The sequence below is a fragment of the Ranitomeya imitator genome, chromosome 4 (genome assembly GCF_032444005.1).
Source record: "Ranitomeya imitator isolate aRanImi1 chromosome 4, aRanImi1.pri, whole genome shotgun sequence".
Classification (NCBI taxonomy): domain Eukaryota; kingdom Metazoa; phylum Chordata; class Amphibia; order Anura; family Dendrobatidae; genus Ranitomeya; species Ranitomeya imitator.
Window position 1 is genome coordinate 454336859 of NC_091285.1, and position 6426 is coordinate 454343284.

Genomic DNA, 6426 nt, shown 5'->3' on the forward strand with positions numbered 1-6426 from the left:
AGTTCAGTTAAGTTTGATGGTCGCCGAGCATGGACAGCCCTCTTCAAATGATCCCACAGATGTTCAATGATATTCAGGTCTGGGGACTGGGATGGCCATTCCAGAACCGTGTAATTGTTCCTCTGCATGAATGCCTGAGTAGATTTGGAGCGATGTTTTGGATCACTGTCTTGCTGAAAGATCCATCCCCTGCGTAACTTCAACTTTGTCACTGATTCATGAACATTATTGTCAAGAATCTGCTGATACTGAGAGGAATCCATGCGTCCCTCAACTTTAACAAGATTCCCGGTGCCGACATTGGCCACACAGCCCCAAAGCATGATGGAACCTCCACCAAATTTTACTGTGGGTAGCAAGTAATTTTCTTGGAATGCTGTTTTTTGGCCACCATGCATAACGCCTTTTTGCATGACCAAACAACTCAATCTTAGTTTCATCAGTCCACAGGACCTTCTTCCAAACAGAGATTGGCTTCTCCAAATGTGCTTTGGCATACCTCAGCCGACTCTGTTTGTGGCGTGTTTGCAGAAACAGCTTCTTTCGCTTCACTCTCCCATACAGCTTCTCCTTGTGCAAAGTGCGTTGTATAGTTGACCGATGCACAGTGACACCATCTGCAGCAAGTTGATGCTGCAGCTCTCTGGAGGTGGTCTGAGGATTGTCCATGACTGATCTCACTATTCTTCTTCTCTGCCTTTCTGATGTTTTTCTTGGCCTGCCACTTCTGGCCTTAACAAGAACTGTACCTGTGTTTTTCCATTTCCTTACTATGTTCCTCACAGTGGAAATTGACAGGTTAAATCTCTGAGAAAGCTTTTTGTAGCCTTCCCCTGATCAACTATGTTGAATCATCTTTGTTTTCAGATCATTAGACAGTTGTTTTGAGGAGCTCATGAATCCACTCTTCAGAGGAGATTGAATCAGAAGAACAACTTGCAAGTGGCCACTTTAAGTAGCTTTTTCTCATGATTGCATACACCTGGCTATTAAGTTCAAAGCTCAATGAGGTTAGAAAATCAAAAAAAGTGCTTTAGTAAGTCAGTAAAAAGTAGGTAGGAGTATTTAAAACAAGAAAATGATAAGGGAGCCCATACTTATGCACCTGTCAAATTTTGTTTGAATGCAGATTGCACATTTTCTTTTAGTACAATAAACCTCATTTCAAGGCAGAAACATTACTGAGTCCAACAGTTATTAGATATATGAAACTGAAATAGCTGTTGCAAAAAAAAAAAACAATTTTTATAAAACATTAATCTTAAGAATAATAGGGGTGCCCAAACTTTTTCATATAACTGTACTTAGTCATCTGATAGGTAGGTTTGTGGTGGTATATCTCGATGACATCTTAATTTATTCCCCTGACCTCGAGTCCCATCAGGTTCATGTAAGGCAGGTCCTTCAGGTTCTCAGGGACAATAAACTATTTGCCAAACTTGAGAAATGCATGTTCGCGGTCAAAGAGATTCCATTCTTGGGTTATTTCTTATCCTCCACAGGATTTCGTATGGATCCGGCTAAGGTCAAGGTGGTCCTGGAGTGGGAGCGTCCTGAGGACCTTAAGGCCTTACAGAGGTTTTTAGGTTTTGCAAACTACTATTGCAAATTTATTAATGACTTTTCAGTAGTAGCCAAACCTTTAACAGATATGACCAAGAGAGGCACAGACTTCTCTGCCTGGTCCAGTACGGCCTGCCAGGCTTTTGAGACTTTGAAGAAGTGTTTTTCCACTGCACCCATACTAATACAGCCTGACATCACGCAGCCATTTGTGGTAGAGGTGGATGCCTCTGAGGTGGGGGTGGGAGCTGTATTGTCACAGGGGATTTCTCCGAGTAAGTGGCGTCCATGTGCATTTTTCTCGAAAAAATTTTCTCCTACTGAGAGGAATTATGATATTGGTAACAGGGAGCTGTTGGCAATTAAATGGGCATTTGAATAATGGCACCATTTTTTGGAGGGAGCACTTCACCCAGTCATGGTGATCACAGATCACAAAAATCTGTTGTATTTAGAATCTGCAAAGCGTTTCACACCTAGGCAAGCTAGGTGGTCTCTGTTCTTCGCTAGGTTCAATTTCTACATTACGTATAGGCCGGGAATCAAGAATGTCAAGGCCGATGTGTTATCCCGTTGTTTTCCAGGGGGTGGGGATAACTGTGAGCCAGGTCCTATACTGCAGAAGGGTGTAATTGTCGCCGCAATTAATTTGGATCTTCAGAGAGAGGTGGTGGAGGCGCAGGGGGACGTCCCAGCAGCCTGTCCTTTAGGTAAACTGTACGTTCCTGCTAATCTTCGTCTTAGGGTCATCAATGAACATCATGATTCGGTTCTGGCCGGACACCCTGGAAGTAAGGTTACCTCGGACCTTCTGACTCGGCGTTTTTGGTGGTCTGGAGTAAATCATGATGTACAGGAATATGTCGCTGCCTGCAGTGTGTGCGCGCGTTCCAAGATGCCTCGTGCTCGCCCGTCGGGGTCTCTCCATCCTCTGGAGATTCCCAATAGACCTTGGACCCATTTGTCAATAGACTTCATCACTGACTTACTGGTTTCTGAGGGTAATACAGTTATTTTAGTCGTAGTTGACAGATTTAGAAAAATGTCACATTTGATTGCTCTTCCCGCGTTACCTAATGCCAAGACGCTGGCACAGATCTTTATCAAGGAGGTTGTGAGATTGCATGGTGTTCCTTCAGATATTGTATCAGACCGTGGGGTGCAGTTTATTTCTAAGTTTCAAGGGGCTTTTTGCAGCAGGTTGGGGATTCATTTGTCATTTTCTTCAGCTTTCCATTCTCAATTTAATGGTCAAACAGAACGTGTAAATCAAAATCTTGAAACTTATCTCAGGTGTTTCATTTCTGAAAATCAGGAGGACTGGGTTAAATACTTACCGTTGGCAGAGTTTGCTATTAACAACCGTACTCATGAGTCCACTGGTATGTCCCCATTTTTGGGGGCATATGGTTTTCATCCTCAATTCAGTTCTTTTAATAGGAAGGATTCCTCAGGGGTGCCTGAAGAGGAGAAGTTTTCTTCGTCCATCACGTCCATTTGGCAAGGGGTTCTTGATAAATTAAAGAGGATGGGTTCCAGGTATAAGAATGCGGCTGATTGGAGACGTGTGGAAGGTCCGAACCTGTGTGTGTGTGATTGGGTTTGGTTGTCCTCGAAAAATATTAAGCTGAGAGTTCCCTCATGGAAATTGGGCCCTAGATTCATTGGCCCTCATAGGATTGTGGCCGTCATGAATTCAGTTGCTTTCCGGCTGGCTTTGCCTCAGTCATTTAAGATCCATAATGTTTTTCATCACTCCTTACTCAAGAAAGTTGTGGCGTCATCCAATCCGTCCTCTTCTCCTCCATCTCCGGTCCTTGTTGATGGAAATCTTGAGTTCCAGATTTCCAGGGTTATGGATTCTCGTTTAGTTTGTCGGTCTCTACAATATCTGGTACACTGGAGAGGGTACGGTCCTGAGGAGAGGACGTGGGTACCTGCTGCCGATGCCCATGCGGATAGGTTAGTTTGGGCTTTTCATACAGCTCATCCTGAGAAACCTGGTCCTGAGGCTCCGGAGGCCCCTCATAGAAGGGGGGGTACTGTCACGGGGCTACCGCGACAGAGAGGTTCCAGAGAACCGCAGCACTCTGGGCCTCGTTCACACACAGTGAACAGAAGCTCTTCTCCTGTATTCTGACCTGGCTGCTTTGTGCCAGCAGTGCAGGAGTTAGCCTTGTTGCTGAGTTACTGTGAGCTGGCTCTCTCAAGTGAAGTGGATTTTGTAATCTTCTCCCCTATATAGACCCAGCCTTGACTACAGCTATTGTCGGTGATCAGTTCTGCTGCCTTGCTTAGAGGTTGAAGGAGCGTAGTGTTGGAGCTTGGAGGTTTATTTTCAGAGATTGGTGTCTGCTGTTTTGGTTGCATGTTAAACCTGTTTTCCTTCCTAGTTTTTTCCTTCTCTTCCCATCTCTGTGTTTCCTCTGTGGTTGTGTGAGCGGGACGAAAGAGACCGTCTCTTTCGTCCCGCTACATTTAGCCCAACTTGGGTCTCTCCCTAAGGTGGCTAGCATGTATGTATCGCTTGCTCACCGAGCCCCACTCCATACAGCCAACCAATTCCAGCCCTGTGCTGATGTGGGCCTAAAGCCCGAAACACGTGTCCACAGGTAGGAATTGGTTGGCTGTGTAAATTTAGAAACTAATCCGCAGCATTGCACGCTTGGCGATTCCAAGCGCTGTGGATTAGACTGGGGTGGAAAGAGATGATTTGCATAGCTCCACCTACTGCAAAGGATTCTGGGTAAGCCTGCTATTCTTTGTATTATGCTGCTTGCAAGTACTTTCCGTTTCAGGAAAGCATCCACTATGTATTTCCTTTAAGTAGAGGGCTTTTCGGTCTCTTTCGTCCCGCTACATTTAGCCCAACTTGGGTCTCTCCCTAAGGTGGCTAGCATGTATGTATCGCTTGCTCACCGAGCCCCACTCCATACAGCCAACCAATTCCAGCCCTGTGCTGATGAGGGCCTAAAGCCCGAAACACGTGTCCACAGGTAGGAATTGGTTGGCTGTGTAAATTTAGAAACTAATCCGCAGCATTGCACGCTTGGCGATTCCAAGCGCTGTGGATTAGACTGGGGTGGAAAGAGATGATTTGCATAGCTCAGCCTACTGCAAAGGATTCTGGGTAAACCTGCTATTCTTTGTATTATGCTGCTTGCAAGTACTTTCCGTTTCAGGAAAGCATCCACTATGTATGAACTTGTAATCAGTCTATCTGCCTATTTAAAGGGTGAAAAGTAGTCACTGTGCTGTTTGGTATTATTGTGCATACCACACTGAACATAGAAGAAAACTAAGGAGAGAGTTGTCTCAAGAGATTAGAAAGCAATTTAAAGTCAAACTTGTTAAAAGTAAAGAGCAATGTCTTTTTTTTTCAGATGTGATATTCAGTTAATATCAGAAGTAGTGGTGCTTCTGCTGATGCTTGCATTTTTAGCTCTTGTATGAGTTTGCTTTTTTTACACTACCCTGTCCATTTCCACTTTTTCTTTTTCCCATACTTTTTGTATAACACTATAATTAAGTTTGATAATCTTTTATACCCCAATTGAGCCTTTGCCAAAGGCCGGAGTCACACTACAGAGAGATACGGCCGAGTCTCGCTGGTTAAAACCAAGCTCTGGCACCGGCACTCAGGAGCAGAGCGTGCGGCTCCATGTATTGCTATGCGGCCGCACGCTCCACTCCGGAGTGCCGGTGCCAGAGCTTGGTTTTAACCAGCGAGACTCGGCCGTATCTCGCTGTGTGTGATCCCTGCCAAAAAGGAAGTATCAAGAAATGCTATGTAGGTACACACATAAAAAGGCCAAGAATGGGAGCAAGTAGCAGTATAGGTGTGGCATACTGTATACAGTTGTTAAATTGGACTAGTAAAGAAGGTGGACAAAGACTGACAAGCAGTTAAATGTTTACATTCCAAAAAAATTAAACAAAATTTAACTAAAAAAAGGCAAAAAAGTAAATCCTAGTTACATGTCCAAAAAGCCAGCTGTAACAGTGTGCTGTATTAGGCTGCATTCACACTAGCGTCGTGTGACGGACGTCACAATGCGTCGTTTTGCTGAAAAAAACGCATCTTACAAATGTGCCTGCAGGATGCATTTTTTCTCCATACACTTGTATTACCGACGCATTGCAACGGATGCGTCGTGTTTTGGCGCACCGTCGGCACAAAAAACGTTACATGTAACTTTTTTTGTGCGTCGAGTCCGCCATTTCCGACTGTGCATGCGTGGCCGGAACTCCGCCCCCTCCTCCCCAGACGATGGGGCAGCGGATGCTTTGTAAAACTGCATCTGCTGCCCACATTGTGCTAATCAATCACACTGCCCGTCGGTACGTCGGGCCGACGGTTTGCGACGGCCCATACCGACGGACTAGTGTGAAAGTAGCCTTAGTGTGACATGTTAGGATGTAAAGTCCGTCTCACTAGTAAAATATATATACGAAAACAAATATTTTGCAATTCTTAGGGTCTGATTCATAAAATAATGTATAAATATTGATTGGTCACGCCATTAGCTGGACAGATGGCTTGTAGGTGTAAAAACTGCTAAGTGTCCACCTAGCGATGTTTTAACTGCAGGAAAAAGTTAACATGCAATGTATAAAGCGGGTGCAGGTTGATTGAATTGATGAAATGGGTTACACACCGTGTAGTTACACTGTCCAACTGATATTGTATAGACTCCGTGCTGCTAGTGAAAATATCCGGCTCACAAATGGAAGCGGGTGGATGCAGAGCGTAGAAAGTCACAAAAGTATGGAGACTCAGAAGGACAAAAAGCTAACCTATGCATTCCGGGGAGTACACGGCTCCCCTTCCTCAGGTGTCAACCTTTCTGAGTCTCTGTACTT